Source organism: Agelaius tricolor, unplaced genomic scaffold, assembly GCF_023055355.1.
Source record: "Agelaius tricolor isolate 1412-34295 unplaced genomic scaffold, bAgeTri1.0.p SCAF_7, whole genome shotgun sequence".
In the NCBI taxonomy this organism is placed as follows: domain Eukaryota; kingdom Metazoa; phylum Chordata; class Aves; order Passeriformes; family Icteridae; genus Agelaius; species Agelaius tricolor.
The window spans coordinates 20,286,468-20,304,745 of NW_027269267.1; the positions used below are offsets into that span (position 1 = coordinate 20,286,468).

The 18,278-nt window shown below is 38.2% G+C and overlaps 1 protein-coding gene across 1 annotated transcript in view; it reads left to right on the forward strand.

The window, feature by feature from the left end:
* Positions 1-18,278, forward strand: part of MID1 (midline 1) — a 181,559-nt gene that overhangs the window by 648 nt on the left and 162,633 nt on the right. The gene's annotated exons all lie outside the window — the stretch shown is intronic.

Here is an 18,278-nt window from a genome sequence, read left to right on the forward strand (position 1 = left end):
GTGAGAACCTTTCTTCACAAATCTTTTCATGTTTTCATCAGGGCAAAGATAAATTGATAGCCAAAGAAAACAAAACAAAAATCTATCTGTGGAAGGTGAAAATATTTGAGGAAAGAAAAAATCCTAGGGGAATTCAGGAATTAAAAAAATAAATGAAGAAGCCTTAATTCTTGGCAGTTAATTTTAGCAGAATATCAGTGTAATGGGAAGCATGTGGTTAGGCAGAGAATAGAAATACTCTTTCAGGAGATCCAGATGCACAGGTGCATATCCTGTCTAACTGCACCCTTCCAAAAGAAAGTTATCATATTATCGTCTTAAAAGAAAAAAAAAAAGAGTGTTAAACCACAAGATCCTGGCTATCCTGTTCCTTTTGTTATTTCTAGAATAGTGACTTGTGTTGGTCAGAATCTTTTATTTCCTTTCATATTATCGTGGGAAACTTTAGCTTGAATTGGTCGGACATACGTGAGCGCGGCTTGGGGTACACCATGCCTATTCCACAGGCAGGCTCTGAAAATCCTGCCTGTGACTCAGATGAATTGTAAAGACCGTAATTACCAACAAAAGTTTCTTTTGTGCCCATTCAAAAATCACAAACAAGGTAAGAGGGAATGATTGACAACTGTTACACTACTGATTGACAGAGAACCAAAAACTTGGTCTCTGACTTAGTATGTTAGTTTTTCAAGAAGTGTTGACCTTTTTCACTATTACTCTGTTCTTTCTGATGGACTATTCCCAACTCCTCTATTGAGGCTAGAACGTCTATCTAAAATGTGTCTTTGTAATTACTGCCTGTAGTCTGTGTGTCTCTTTACAATGATATGCTTATTTGTTGATGCCGAAACAAAATTGAGAGATGCATTGCAATCAGACCTCCATGAAAGAATGTGTATCTTTTATATGCCTCACATGCTTAGCTATTGATTTCAGCTACAGATTTCACTCCTATGAAGTAATGAAGTGCCACATCCAAATCCTGCAGATTTACACTCACAGTTCTAGCTGCTAATAATGGAAGGCCCATGGATATCAATGTGGTTACTCATGTGAGTAAAGATTTGGAGACTCATTTCCCATTCATGAATGAAATGGTTTGGGAAATGCACAGTTACTATGGTTCTCTTTTGGCTTAAAAACAAAAATCTCCACAAAAACAACCACTAATGAGATCTGCTAGAGGGGCCCAAGGATAGAAAAATTCAGTGATTTAACATACGGATGCAGTATTAATATAAGAATGTGACAGCAGTGTTTTAGGAGTTATAATAAAAATGTTCCCTCTCTTTAGCTTATTAACAGCTTTAGAAGCAAGGGAAACTTAATTAATCTCTTTAGTGTTGCACCACTAGATATGGCCATGACTCTTGAAATACCACCACAACTATGAGGTACTCCTTATCTTAAAAATAAAAGTTAATTTAGAGTGGTCTTTGTCACATACTTGTACCTACTCTTAGTGATAAGTGTCAGTCCTAGCAAATGACAATAAGCTGCTATTTCTGGTTAGGCTTCTCCTGGTTGTATGTAGCCAAAGGTAACAGTATCTCCAGGGTGCAATGTTTATTTCACATCCCTTGTTTCACTGCAAACAAACAAGAAGCAGGATGCCTTCTCTGGTAATTGATATACCAGTTAAGGATCCTCAGTTCTCCAAAACAGGTATTACTCTGGTTCAGTGTTTCTAAACTGTTCAACAGCATCCTTTAGTTTGAAGAGATAAAAGAGATGTATTTGCTCAAACTTTTTTCCTAGTTTTCATGAATTCTAAATTCCCAAATTGTATTTTGGAGAAAAAATAGGCATCTAACTTAACAGAACTCACAACTGATTTTATAGCTCTGCATGGTAAAGGGACTATACAGCTATACTAAAATTGTTTTGCCAAAAAGTCCTGAAATTACCAGTCTGAAACAGAGAATTGTCTATCCCATCAATTTTTATAAGCAGAGATACATGGACTTTATATGGCCATTATTGTTGGAGAAAGGGCCTTGATCACCACCAACATCACATTTATGGATAAAGAAGTAAATCTTGCCTATAAATGTCTTTTATTAAGTTAAAGCAGAACAAAATTCCAAAGGTAGAGAGAAACACATAAGCAAACATAACATTCACTTATAAAATTAGAGCAATCTAAACATGTTCCAGCAGTCATTAGCTATCTGCTGTGTGTCACAACTGAAAGGTTTATGCAGATCAAAACAGTAACATTGATTCTGAAAACACATAAACATTTCTGTAAAAGAAATTGTGGAGGTGGACCTGCCACACTGGTGCTGTGCTGGAACTTGGTGATTTTTTGGTGAGTTTTTTCCCATTTCTTGGTCCAAATGTCACATAAACACCATGTAGAGCAAGAAAAACCCCAACAAGAAAAGGGGGTGTGTCTTCTATATTATTTACATATATACTTATATAAAGATGTATAAACATTAATGAAAATTTATTAAGATGTACTTGGCACACTGCAGATTTTTTCCCAGCTGGTTTTGGTAGTATTCTTTTACTTGTACTCTAGCTTGCACCACTGTGAGATCTGTTCTTTGAACAGGTCTGAAAAGACTCATGCAAACATCAAACATCGTCCATGTTAACTAAACACTTTCTATGTTTGTTATTAGGATTGTTAGAGGATTCACAAATCTTACACTTAGACCTGAAGGCTGCCCATCTTCCTAGGAATTACTACCTGAAGTGAATGTCACTGAGCCAGGCTAAGCATACTCCAGAAGGATTCTACTTGTCTTATTCTTAACAGGAGGAAAACACACCTGGGCTCTCCTGGGAAGCTGCCATGTTGCAAACAGTAAACAGCAGGAGGTCTAGTCTGGTGGGAAGGGATGGGAATTAGCAAGCACAGATCCCACTTGCCTGACAAAACAAAAGAAGTTGAATGCTGCTTTAAAATTGTAATTTATCATTTTTTTAAAAACCCTGTAAAAGTAGTCAGTTACCAATTCGATATTTTTTATTCATGAAATAATAGAATGTAGAACACTTGGAGTATTTTTTGTATATATTTCAATGATACTTATAGTTTCTAGATATGTCTCTGCAACTTTCAAAACTTTGTGAGGGAAATCTGCATGATTGCTGGTGCATCATTCTGTTATGCACATCCTCCAGCACCTCAGAATCACAGTGTGCTCCATATCCTGGGATTTTCTTGTTTTTAAATCCATTGTAAACAGGCAGATATTGAACTGCTGATTAGAAGATCATCTGTAGGATGGTTTGAATGTATGATCTGTGGGAGATGTAATTATATACGACTAAGGTTTGAAGAGTTCACACATCCCCTCTCTTAAGTGGGGTATGCTTCAATAATATGTGGCCATAACCCTTCCTTTTTGAAAAGTTGTAACATTTACAAGCATGTTGTACTCCTGGTTGGATGTAAGTTATCTTCATCTTTGAAATCTCAGTTCTTTCTAGAAAAGTAGTATTACTTTTCCCTGATAAACCTCCATGTTTTTAGAGATTGACTTTTGGTCCATTGAAAGTTAAAATTCAGACCACAGGGTGTGTCAGACTGGGCAGGATGCTCTGTCATAGCTGATGCAGAGTGAAATTATAGAGATGTGTGGTCTTATCCAATTAAAAGTGACTGAAATTCTAAGGATCTTTTGGTTGACACTTTGGGAAAGACCACCAGTGATTTCCTAAGGGGAAAGAACTTTTAGCTTCCAACAATACCTGAGTCTGTCCAAGCCCAGTACATTATTAGCTGACATCTATGGAGATTTGTAAGGACTTCTGAAGTTTTCTGGATTGTATACAGACAGAATAGTGAAATGATTATTTTTACTTCCATGAATAGGAGTATCATAGTTCAGGGCTAAATAGAGGAAGCTAAGGGTCAACCTGTCAGTCAAAACTCATCTACATTACAAAAATGCAGGATTTTTTTTCCTGATTTAGTCCTTCTTACCCAGTGCAAACCCAGTGTAGAACTCGTGAAAGAACTGACGTAAGAACTGAGACATTGGGATCTCAAGGACTTCCAGAGCATTCTCAGAAGGCAAATGAAGGAACAATGAATTTTGACTGCCTCTGCTCCTCTATTAAATACTAGACTTTGCACTGGGTGCTCCTCAATTTTATAAATATTTCTGTACTGCACACCCTTTGCTCTCTAAGTCAATAAATTGCCTAGAAAGTGTTTTGAAATGTCAGTAGATGCTGAGAGAACAGTAAGAGTGAAAGCTGGGAGAACATGCAATGCAACCTGGCTGGCATTCAATTCCAGATTAAGATTGTCAAAATTGGGTGAACTGTGCATAAATGTCCACATTTGATTCCACTCAAGTGACAGCTGACACCTGAAGTACAATTCTCTTGCCCACACATGGGAATTTGGTGCCACCAGAGAGGCATTAAGGTACCTCAGACACCCCCATGGGACTGAGAGGTGACACAGGACATTGTGACACATTGCCTTTCTGGAGAAGTAGCTCTGACAGGGCTCTGAAATGGCCCCTATGTATAGACCTCTCAGCAGGGAGACCATCTCAGAAGTTCTTCTCATTCCACTGCTCATGTGGACTCAGTGATCACTGGCCAGCTTATAGTGCCAGCTTTCACAGTTAGCCTGTCTACAGGCAGCCACACACAATCTGAATAATTGCTGGTTTTTATTACATGTTTTTATTATGTCACTGCTATTGAAGCAAAAGAGTTATTTATGGACTAACATTAAAGGGTTCCTGTTCACTGTTATAGGAGGAAAAAGGAAAGCAGGAAGGAAGGAGGAAATTGTATTTGTCCCATCTTCTGAAGGCGCCTATTTTGAATGCTTAAATTAGGACTCTTCATTGGCTTTGTAAGCTATTGAGACCTATACAGACCTTATCTCAATTATTTAAATTGTGTATAAACCCCTAGCCAAAGAGAGACAGTTTCCTTGGACTGATTCATGTGGCCTTGGTAAGATGCTGAGCTGGTAACCTCTAGGACTAGTTGACAGAAAACATCAGGCATGCTCATTATATCTCAGGTCATCTGAATATCACACTTTGCTAAGGTTATTCTTAGTTCTACTAATATGTGTTCAGACTAAAAGAGGTTTAACCAACTGTTTTTTTCAAGATATCTAACATAATATTCTATTAAACTAATTTGGCATAGCTTCTCTCTTAAGTGGTTGGAACTGACTTTTAGATGTACCTCTCTATTTCATTTGCATGGGACCATCACCTCTGAGAAATTAATCTGAAGAAAAAATGCTTTCCTTTTGTTATGTGTCATTCACATGAAGTCCTTTTGCTGACACATCTTTAAACTTTCACATTGTTATGCATATCTATAACGTTTGTCTAATGTATCCATGTGTATTTTGTAACAGTATATATTTGCACTCCACCTCAAAATTCCTTTGTTTTCAGAAAATTATTTCCCGAACTGAAAACATAAACTAGAAGTCATTGTCTGGTTTGGGGCCCATAGCCAGAGTTCAGATGGTAGGGCAATTGTGGAAGGTTTTACCAATTTACATATTAATTAAGCATAGTTTGATGGACCTTGATTAACATAGGCTCAGTCAACATCTTAATTAGCCAGAAGCACATAACGAGGTACTGGTGCCTGTCTTCCAACCCCTGAGATTTTTTGCCAAGCAAGTACAGGTTCCTCAATAGCTGTTTTCTATAGCATTGTTAAAGCTAAGACCTTAACAATTGCTCTAATGAGGGAAGTTAGTTAAAACCACGTGTAGAACACCTGAGATAGCAAAGCATCTTCATTGATCCAGCCAATTTGTAACCTGGATCAGGTATGATATTAAATAACACATTTGTGCCAAAATCACATTGAGCACAGAATACGTTTTTTAAGAACTGTGGATGTTTTTATCTGATTGATTAGTTCCACATGTATGCAGCCCCAGGAATCTCTCCACAGGAGCCCACATGGAATTGGGATAAGCACAATTTAAGTATGCCTTTGTAGTTGAGTAACCTGCTGGGCAGGACTTCATCTCTGGTAACAATGTCTCTCCTGATATTTTGTTTAAAGGCTTGCTAGTCTGCAGCTAATTTATTTTACAAGTAAAAATCAACTTTCTCCACACAGATATGTTTTAAAATTCCTTGAATCCTATCAAATATTGTTTGCAAAAGCTGGCCTGCCTGAGGACTAACACCCAGTGGGACAAGGAAACGTTTAGAATTTTTCCATATTTGATTCCTTGCTGTACATCTTTCACTGCTGCAAAATATGCACAATACTATGTAGATGGAAATGTTAGGTGTATATTTATTTTTATTTTCAAAAGGAGAATTTTGTTATGAAATGTTTGATTTTAATGGGAAAAATGTTTCTTTTATTGAATGAAAGCATAAAATTATCTCCCTTATTATATGCTCCCACTATCACAAGTATGCAGAATAAAAGTGCAAATAACATGTACACTGTGTAATTTCTGTCCTTGCTTTCATGATAGCTGGTGTAAGAGCCGCTGGTGGTGACAGAGAGAAAAACATCTGTTTTGTTGTGTGGAATTGGCATCTGAGCAAAACAGGGAGCAATTTATGACCTTATATTTTCTACTGTCATCAGGCAGAACATTGTGATTTTCTGCTTGGTTTCTGAGAAGAAGAGATAAGAACTATCTTTGAAACCAGTACCAGTCACTGCGTGAGTGTTGAATTCTATTCTGGCCTTCCACCCGAAGGGACTGATAGCACGGCCTCCCATATAGAAAGTTTTCTCTCACTGCAGAAATGCAGGAAAGTTTCCCTGAGATCAAAACCACTTACAAATTACAGATACCTCTTGCCAAAATTGAGAGAATTTATTAGTGGAAAAGATCCAGGAAGCTTCCTTGGTCTACTTGCCTGCCAATATCTTGTTTTTTCTTATATCCTCTCAAGGGCTGCATTATTTGCAATCCACTCTTGTAGGTTTTAGTGACAGTCTGGACTCTTATTTGGAGGTTTATTTTCTTGGTATTAAGTATTCACTTCATGCTCATGTTTGTAGTACAAACCACCCTGCTCCCTTCAACTCAGGTCACTAAACAAAATAACTACTCTGTATATAATTATAAAAACATTTTAATTGCATTTCTAAATATACTGTAAGTTTCAGATGAATGGTGAGAATTTGTATTGAATCCTTTTGTGAAAAGCAAGCCTATAAGGCTATTGAAGCTGTAATGTTTGCCATCATAAAAAAAAAATCATGCCTTGAAATATGGAGTGATAGAAATTCCCTTGACATATAGAACTTTAAATATCTTAGGCTAAAAAGGAGCAATTTTAATCTTTGTGGAGCCAGGCATTCAAAAAATTCAGCAGCTATCTGCAGTTGCCATATTGCATTAATGTGGATGCTACCAACATTTCTTGGCCTAAGTACATAGAAATTGATGGGTACAATTTTTTAAAGGCTAAACACATATTGATAGAGCTCCCACTGAGGTTACTGCAGGCTACAGATGTCATGTGGCAACTGAAAAGGGCTGTTTGGATGAGTAACATGACTAAAGCTAAAAATCTCAGTTTTAGTGTCTACAAATTACAAGAGAAAGCGTCTTAAACCTTTAAACACTGATTCTTGAGATGATTTTTGTATCTGGAGTTTGGATATTTTTTTAGCTATGGAGAACAGTGCTGGAAACTGTTCTGTCTAAATCCACAAGGAAACTTTTCTAACAGATGATTTTAACTTCAACCTTACCTCCTCTTGAACATCAACAGAGGAAACTGTGCTTGGGTCCTGTTTCATCTTTTATTAGATTCATATTACTAATATGTTTTATATTATTCCTTGTTACTTTTCCTTCTGATATTCATCCTGGATAACTAATTAAAAATGGAGATTTATCTTTGCTCACCTCCATGAATCAAAATGACAGATTGTTTCATTGTTAATTCTAAAGGATAAGTCTTTTCATTCGTGCCTTCTGGAGGTTTGTGTCTTTCTGCATTACAGCAGAAGCTCACGTACTTAGATTTAACTCCTAATTTCAGTGTTTAAAATGTGAGATAAATCTCTCCTTTAATGACTTAAATTTGGTGTCATTATGTTAAAGTCTGCAGAACTATCTTGACATTTAAAGAACATAAAATACCATCCCTACACACATAGACTGCAAATGTTTTTAAAGAGGAGACACATGTAAAATACTTAATCACTCTTCAAAATTAATTGTTAACAGTAAAAATGTATATTAATGTGTAACCTGTTTTTCTCTGGAAAGTTATGGTACCTATTTTCAACAGTCTTAGAACATTATTTTCTAAGGGTTTCTTGAGTTCTTAGATTAAATATCAAATTCAAGTGAATGCAATCAAGAAGCAAAGCAAAATATTAAAATGTCATGAAGCTATGTGAACAGCATTTTCTTAAGATACTGAATTTGCAAGTCCTAAGAGTGAACAAATGTTTTCTGCAGTAGTATGGTTTTTCCATGTAAGTGCTTACAATGAATTTCAAATAGGAAAAGAGATAAAAATGTTATGTCTCATACACAGAATTCATCTTGTTGTTAAATCCCCATAATCAGTCATCCTCCTGGAAGTATTCAAGTAGTTACATGTAATTAACTTGCATTTGCACAGTATTTTTCAGCATAAGGAAATCTGTACAAAGTGCTCCCACTGTACAGAAAGGATAACAAAGAGGTTCAGTGTTTTGATCTGATTCTGGAATTTCTGAGCCAAGCAGGTCTCTAGTGTTCACGATCAGAGGTCAGGACATCCTTCACATATGCTCCTCTCTCCCCCAGGAGAAGAGGCTTTCCCAGAATCAGTCCCAGGGAGACCTATTGGGGAAGCAGGTGGGGGCGTATTAACAAGACACGTTTGTTTGAGTACAATTGGAGTCATTAACAATGCAGCCATTGAGCTGCATATACACAGAAAGTAAATATTTATGTGATTGGTGATCTATCTGGAAAAAGTAAAAAATGGGGGAAAATGATTTTATTTTGTTAGATGTCTGAATTTCTGTTATGCCATTTCTATGTTGTCATCTTTGTATAGAGCCGTAGGCTTGGAAATGCTACAAGATTCAAATTGAAAAAAATTAAAGTTAAAACCCTCCCCCCAAAAAACCCCAAACAAACAAGCAAACCAGCAAAACAACAAGCAAAAAATCAAAACAAAAAAAAACCCCAAACAACACAACATGATACAAAAAAAAACAACCAAAAAAGAACAAAACCAAACAACAAACAAAATGCTGGGAAAAAGCATGCCAAAAAAACCCAACCAGCTGTAGCTGATACTGTTCAGCATGAAAAATGTGGTGTTAATTCTCTCTGTTTTTTTTCTGTAGGAGATCATTAGAGGGCTTTATGTTCTTTCCAGACCAGTACAAAGGCATTCAATATCTTGATGTGTCTCTATGAATTTGAAAAATAAGACCTCCATAGGGGATACTACTGTTGGTTTTACACCATTAATGTTTTCCTCTATTTATTTCTGCAGAATACCTGCATCATCTTTTAAAGTGGGAATTGCCTGGGGTGACAAATTGAATCTTGAATCTTTGCACCTGACGCCACGAGAGCCTATAAATTAGTCATGGACTAGGAAGATACAATCCTAAATGTTTCTATTTCTCACAGAAAAAACAATCCTTGGGGTCACTAACAAAGAACAAAAACCCTGTACTTATTTGCAAGAAAGCAATTAATTATTTACACACATGTGAGTATTTGCCATTAGCATCTTTAGAACTTGGAATCCTCGTTCTGCTAGATTTACTTCTGCCCTTGAGAGTGTAGCTATTAAGAAAGGGTATTTGTTGACCCTTTTTAATACTGGGAAAAGCAAGCAACAGAAAATATGATTCTAAAGCAGGGCTATATGTGTCCATTGCTTTTGATCTTTCAAAAGAAACAAAGATTAAGGTATCTTATTGCAAGGCTACAATAGCGTGGAATCACTGGTAGTGACTGTACTATCACCCATATGGTGGTTTATTATTCTAGCACATTCATGCCCAGGATGAAGCAAATAAATTATTGAGTGCTGTGAGTGATTTCATTTATGTATATATGTATGTATGCATGTATGTCATTTTTAGAGCAAACAGTAGAGAAAAACCTTGCATCCTCACATGCCTCCCATGGGGAATCTTAATGCCATTCAGCCAGGTGGAGCTTCTATGTGGTTTTTTTTCCCATTCACTGCCATCCATCCATCCATCCATCATAATGCCCTGAGCAGTTTTCATCCATGAAAACTCCTTGCTATAGCAATATATAAGCTTTGTAAATAAAGTCTGGCATCCTTGAGGGGAACAATATAGACTTCTAGGAATTCTCATATATTTAATCTGGTTTAAGGCCTGAAAAGTATATTTCTGTAATAAAATATTTTAATACCTTTTTGTCCAGGGAAATTTTTTTTCCATGGCAGGTGCCCCACAGGACTGCTGCGGATATGAACATTTAGGAGTTTCAAATGGATGCAGTATGATGCAGGAATTTTTTAAAAATTACTCCAAGGGGAAAGGACCCCACCCCCATCCTCCTCACCCCCAGTATCTGAGCAGTTTAAAAGCATAAAAGTCCATGTTATCCCTGCAGATTTAGGCAGAAAACTCCCAATGGCTACAGCCAAAGCTGCATGTGTGCATCCAAGTGCAGTATTTTGGTTTTGAAAGTTAACCAGGATATGAGAGAACAGAATAGTGTTTTCTATAGCACCTTTCATACTTGTTACTGCTCAAAGCACCTTATAAGGATGTAAATGAGATACTGCTAGCACACAGAGCATGAAGAAAGGCTGAGAAGGTATTAGGTGCTTAGCAGGAGATACAAAGCATTCCAATGAAAAGAGCTTGATTTCATAAAAAAAGCAATAATGACCAAAAATACTGAGTTATATTTTTTCTGCTTCCTCTTTCTCCCTGTCTCTTACATGCATTAAAGTTGCCACCAAAATTTTGAGAGGTTTTTTATCCACTGGCTTAACACTGTTGACTTCTTTTCCCATAGGCCTTCTCTTCTGACCATTCAGCAAGACCTGGATGTTAGTTTTGAAAAACAAAATATCTTTTCAGCTTTGGCCTTACAGTGTGAAATGCTTTAGTCCAGTTGTGACAGAGTTAGGATACGTGCAGTCATTTGGAGGGAAAACCCTCCTAAGCACCAAAGCAAGGTGGGCAGTTTTCTAGTGCCTTCTTTAGGCACCTGTGCTGCCTGAGCAGAGGCATCTGAGTTGTCTTTGCCTCCGTGCACTCAGGACTTGGGGGTGTGTGCCTCACCTGAGCTGACAAATCTTGTGTGGAGCTTGAATTCAGAGCCAGTATTGTCACATTTAACTGCTTTATGAGTGCTTCCAATATATTGGGCTCCTCCTCTGTTGCTTCTTGCCATGATGTGGGTAAACCTTCACTGTGCCACCCTAATTCAAGTCCCCAGTGACTGGAACAGCAAGGTATGTGGATCACGCTCCATGGAGCAATGAAGAGCTGCCATAAGAACCCAACCAAGGGGGAAATGCTGAGCAAGGAGATTCCTCTGTAAAGCTCATAGTGAGATTTGGGGTAGCTGAAAGGATGTGGGAGTTGATAAGCCCCTGGAGCCCAAATAAAGTTAAGTTTTTAAGGCAAAAGGGGCAGTCATTATCTGGAGATAATGTATTTAGCCGGAAATTCCTGACTTCACCAACTGAACAATTTTAGAATTTGTGGGTTCTCATAATCTGCTTCTGATGCAACATGATAGTTGCATGTGCCTGTAATTTCCCCTCTAAATCAATTTGTGAGTAAGCTTTCTTGCAGTGACTGCATAGTTCTCATTGTTTACCAGTCTCTCTTCATATTACTGACATCAAGGTCAGATTTATCTGATTATATTTACTGAATTGTTTAATTTGTTAAAACATTTAATAGAAGGCTTCTGGAATTATATACTCAGTATTTTCACTATAAAAATAAGCAATAACATGTGTATCTGTCTGCTATTGCATTTGAAGTGATAGGATTTGATTTGGGGCAGTGCCAGGACATTGTGACTTTTGTAGTCTGGGTGGAATAGCTTGGATGCAATCAAGGGTTTTCTTCCTGTTTAGTCTCTGCCTTACAGTACACAGGAAAATGAGAAGCATTCTTAAGTAATTATCATAATAATAAGATCACATACCTACAAGCATCCATACAGACTGCCCACAGTACTTTTACAACTCTGATATATAATTATTTAACAGCCCTACTTTAATTGATTCGTTGAACTGCTTTCTTGCATGCCTGCTTGCTTGCTTTTTATACATATCTATATAACTCTGTTTACATATTCTTCCTGCCTGTTATTCTTTTTTAGGTGAGGGTGAAGGCTATCAATACTGCTGCTGCACGACCCAGGTTTTTTAACAATGTAGTGACTGGGGCCCATTTTGTCTCATTAACTCACCCAAGACACTCTATTAATCTGTGATTTTGCACTTGGTATTGCAGTAGGAACTGAAATAAAAATAAAATGAGGAGGTATGATAAGAAGCCCAGAGGTTTCTAAATGGTAGTGTTTTAGTTAGAGTTAAGGGAACAATTGCCTTACTTTTCAGATCATACCAGTGGTCACAGGCAAAAGCCATCTCATGAAGTGGAGTGCAGTCAGGGTGCTGCTCCAAGGGGAAGAAAAAGAAAAGCTGGAAAGGAGGTCAAGGCAAGACCTCTGGGAAAAGGGACTTGTCTGCTCCAGCTGTTGAGTGAAGTGGCATGAAGGGCTAAGGTGTGGGACCGAGCTGGGAAGGAGCAGCTTTCCCTGGGCATAGCTGCCCTTCTTTGCTCCTGTGGGACACCCACTGGCACCCATCATCTCCTGGCAAGCCAGGCAGCAAGGCCAAAGGTGCTCTCTTGTCCCCACGAGCTGGCTGCCATGGTTACTGTGCTCTGTGTGATACGGCATAAAAAAGGGAAAATATAAACCCCAGAAATGCACACACATGTGTGGTTACACAAAAGAGTTTGTCAGTGATGGGCTACAGGAAGGTCAGCAGGGCAGAAAATGAGTCTTAAAATGCTGATAACTTTGACTGTACAGTTAACTGCTTTTTCCAAAAGGGAATGCATTCAGGATCAATGTGGTTAGTGTCTTTTTGGTATCTCCCCTTCCAAACAGCAAACAGGTGTGGGAAATGGGCTGGCTCATGAACAAAGATTTCTGTAGTCCCTCCCACTTAAAGCCTGAGCAAAAACTAATGAATGCCAAGGAGTCAGCAGGCTGTTTTAACCTGAAAGTTAGGATGCTTTGCACACCCTCCTCTGCGTAGGAAGGGAGCTTGCAGCACCCTTCTGGCTATCACAAGATGTATTATCCCTTCCAGGAGCTCTCTGCCTAGGCTGGCATGAGCACAAAATGAGGTCTTTTCTTACCTGTAGAGGAGAGCTAACTTTCAAAAAGCGTTAACCTCCTGCCAGACTCCACCTCTTTGACAATCATAATATTTTAGGTTAAAAATCATAACATGTTAAAGACAATTCTGCATTCCTTTTTTCTAGCCTCTGGCTTTCAAATTGTAGGGGTTATATTCAGGTCAGACTGTCAGCTCTCACTCTGTAACAGTCTAAAGGCTAAATCCCTTTCAAAAAAGAAAATAAATCTTCAGTTCTCACATAATGATTTGGTATCTGGAGCTGAGGCTTCACGGAAAAGATCAAATAGCCTAAAGCCTTGTGACAGAACTGTAAGGAATGGCAACTCCTCATTATCCCACAGAGTAACATCTCAGTTATAGCAGTCTGTGAATGTTCTCTGAGACACATGACCAAGAATATATATAGTCCCAGTGACAGGACTGCTCCTATGCTGTGTGTGTTGGGGATTGCTGTTTGTGCTCCAGATTTCTATATTGTTATAGCTGCCCACTCAAGCATTGCGTGGGGTTAATTTGATGGTTGTGGCATGTCAAATGGTAACAAGATGTGAGATACTGTGCAAAAGTTAATGACTCATGGGCACAGATGGGGCCAAAATTGGTTATGAGTGGCTGCTTGGCATTAAATTCCTGGAAAATTAAAGAATAGAGATGGAGGGACAATACAGTGAACAGCTTGTTCTTCCTCGGTGATCGTCCTTGAAAAGAGAGCAGGACCCTTGTCCCATTTGGATCCAACCATGAGCTCATCTCAGCCTGCACACTCTTCTTCAACAGCTGCAGCTGTGTTGGAGCAACCTCAGTGCCTGTGCTAATGGGATAAAAGCATTTCCATGTGCTCTTTTCATTCACAAAGAACATGTCCCTCCCATGGCCTCTGGTGTATCCTCATTCCCTTGAAATGGATTCAAATATTAAAGCCTGCTATGTTTAATTATTGCTCTGTCTGGGAGGAAATAAAATCTTACAGCCCTTTTAACATGTTTCAAGACAGGTAGGTGTAAGTCACAAATGTGGAATGAGTAACAGGAAATTCAGAAGCCATCAGAAAGCAGTAATGTGCTCTGAAGAGAGAGAGATCATAAAACTTACATGGTCTTCTCAGCCACGTGTGCAGGGTTCTGCAGTTCCTGGCCTGATGAGTATCGTTCCTCAGCAAGGATCTTTCACAGTCAGGACCTGTGCAGGACAAACTCACCTCAAGGTGAGGTGTGGTAACACTGGAAGTGTTATAAACCAACCCATGAGCAGGTAGATTGCTACTGGGAGAATTTTGTCCTGAAAGTTTTTGAATCCCCATTATTTTAAATTAAGTCAAATGGAAGAGCTTGGCTTCAACCCTTTTGCCTACAATATGCAAAATAAAATTTTCTTTTTTTGCTTGTGTGAATATAGAATGAAACACATGTGGGAAAGTTCTCCCTTTTATATATACCCCTGCTATCCTTCTGCTTTGCTTCTCCCACAAGTTTCTGATTTTGGGGAAATACTGCATTATGCATGAACTAGCTAGTTGACATTACCCTTTGACTCAAATGGAGCTTTTTGTGTATATGTGTGTACACATTTTAATAAAGGTGTGTGTCTGCTCTTCCCCTGTCCCCCTCCTTTTCCCAGCACAAAAGCCATTGCTTTGTTTAAGTAGGGTTGTAGCAAAACAGCACCAAAATTTCGCATCATTCTCTCTTCCTCCATAAGGATATCCATTATGATATCTGGCAGCCACAGCAGCAGCAAGCAAGCTCCACTATCCTGTGGTTTGGGGCTTTTTTAGAGTATTTATTTATTTGTTGAGAAGCAAACAATCAAAATAGAAACCATGGCTTAGTTTCAGTTTTGCACTTGCACTACATGCTTTTTGACATTGCCTTTTTTTATTAATAAATAATTTCAGTTTTTGTTCTGACTCATAATCACATTACACTTTCTTCTTGCATGAAATTTTCCTGTGAAGGTTTAAAGACTTGTTTTTGCTAGAAAGCCCTCCTGTCTTTTTGTTTCTAAAGACTTAAAAAAACAGTCTTTAGACTACACAGGGAAAAAATTACTAAGAGATTAGACAGATATTTCTTGGAAGAGGATATAAAAATGCATATATTATGTTTTGTGGAGGATGATACACCTAGTGATGTAGTTGGAAGAGGTTAATCAGTGTTTTTTTCACATGGAGATGAAACTGTTTGCTAATGCCTGTTGACAATATGTGTTGATGGTGCTAGGCTTCTAGCCTGAGCTTAGCAAGTGATGATAAATTCCAGACTCTAATCAAACATCTTTCAGAAACATTAACATTTGCTAAATAAACATATTTTTCTCTTCTCTATTGCATGTAATGGATGTTTTTAACATTGTTTGCCAGTCTTTTTATAAAGCATAACAGATGGCCACTGCTTCTGATGAAATAATTATATTACTTAACCCTTTTCTTGGGAAAGAAAAGGCTTGGGCTTGCTACTGCCATTCATATTTTCTGTAAATGACCCTGATGAAAAAGACAAGAAAGTTTTTGGTTGAAAAATCTATTGCCAGTTTTAAATGAAAGAATGGCTACTTTCAGGTTTGATTTTCACACTGGTCACAATGGCTACTTCTTTCAGGTTTCATTTTCACACTGGTCACCCTCTTCATAAAATATGACAGGGAAAGTTTAATCCAAAAGTCTGTGAGGAAGCCCAGAGCTGTTAAGAGGCAGCTCTCAGAGTGATGTGGTAGATCTGTGCTGCACTCTGAGACAGATCTTGGGAGTGGTCAGGGACACCCTCTTCTTGATTTACCTGATAATGCAATTGCTTGAAGAATTTTATGTCCATATACCCCTGTGTGTCTTATTTGACTTTGTGTTCTTGGTGACACGCTAAGGCAGCTGGCTGAGTATTACTGAGGTACTAAACTGGCAGGTACAATTAGGTATGCAAGGAGCTGTATGTGGTGTAAAGTGGTCTCTAAAATTGGTTAAAAGCAGGCTCCCAGTTCCAGTGTTTGTGAAATACTGGCTGTGGAGGTTAGTCTGCTCTCTGAAGTCAATATTTGTCCTGCTGAGAACCTGAACACTCTCAGAACAGATGCACTGGGAGTGTTCAGGAGCATTCTGGCAAGATGGAGTCCTTTTGCAGGATGCTGCTGTGTGTGCATGTGAATGGCAGAGTGAGAACAGACTCCTCAGATTCAGAATACACTTGATTCCTAAACATTTCAAGAAAGTATTTGGCCTTTGACATTGATGACATACCAGAGATTGCTAATAATAGCATGCCTGAACTTTTGTTAGAAAAACAAGCACATCCCTCAGCAATTCCCACACTCCTAAGTTAAATCACCACAACATCATAATCATGTTAGGGCTGATAAGATAGAGAGAAATATTAAAACCTCAATGGAATAAAATTTGTTCTCATTTGAGAGGTCTTTTTCACAAGACTGAAAATAAGAACTATATGATATCAGCTAATCATTTGTCAGCACCCTTGCTCTTGGACACACACAGGAGTGGCAGGATGCTCTTGTCCCACTTGCTTGTCCAAAGCTGCTAAAGTTCTGCTGAATTGTTGTGGCAAATGCAGTTTCATTCCCTACCCCTAAAATAAAGGAAGTGTAAGTAGGAGGAAGAATTAATTGAATTAAGATAGAAGAATTCCTAAGAGGAAGTACTGCGAATGGATGAGGTTGGAGAGGAAGTTTCATCTGAAGGTTAAGCTGTATTGTTTTTTGTTTGGGGGGGTGCAAGGGGATGGTAAGATCAATAAATCTATCTCCAAGGGGAGGTCAAACTTGTATGGATACTTTTAGGTTTGCATATTTTTCAAGCAGAGTGGTAAAGACTCAACCTGTTCACATCCACAAATAATATGAAACTGATCATTCACAAAGGTGGAAATAGGGGGATATATGCCAAAATTTCATATTTACTGTTTCTGTATCTAGGAAGAAATGAGCAACAGAAATCTTGAGTGAGTGCAGATGAGGATAAAAGTTTGTTTCATTATGAGGAAACCTGGTTTTAGCATAGATCTTGGAGGATGTAATAATTAGTGGACTAATATTGTTTCCATTTTATATGATAGCTGCCCTGGTATTGAGCACATTTCTCACCTGTCTGGACATGACATTCAAAACTTGGTTTTTTGTCTGATACAAAAATTCAGCATTTGTGTTTACTGCTTTTTGCTTTTGAAGGGAAAGAAAAATGTACATGTTAAATTAGGAAAGACAGAAGGAATATGAAAATGACCAAGATAGATTGATATCAAAGTGAATAGTTTGAGTTATCTCAAGGTTTACTTGCTGGTGATTTATCCCCCCCTTATGCTGACTGTCAGGATATTCTGTTGCTATAGGCTAGTGTGGAACACACTGCATTAATGGTCAGAGTTCAGTGATTTAATTTTATTTTTGCAAGCAGAAAGCTGGTCCTTAACAAAAACTCTTGTGTCTCAAGGGGGTAGGCATATGCTGGGAAGAAAATATATCACAAATTTCAAGTATGCAAACTTGTGGCCTTTTAAGACTCTAAGTACAGAGGAATTACAGCACAGAGACTTCACGGATATGGTAATGCTGGGGCATAAAATGCAACTCCTGGAATGCAGCAACAGTATGGTTCCTCCACAGCCATTAAAGCCAGGTGAAAAGCAGCTGCTGGGTTGAACCTAAGCTATCTTCTCTTTGTGTGGAGAAGTCAGCTTTAGCATCAGAAAAGTTTAGAAGTGGAGTTGATGTCATCTTAGGAAGAAGTGGATCTTTCAGTGTTAAAGATGAAAGAACTGTCTGCTATATATGATTTTTTTAAATGCATTTTATGGTTGCTAAGTTTGGCTCTGAAGCTTAGATGAGAAGTAACCAAAAACTGTTCAGATTTTCCCTGCAAACAGAAAGTTTGTGCAGTTTCTTCAAGAAACTGGTGTCACATCTGCCTCTCAGAGAGGTTCCTGCTCCTTTCTGAGC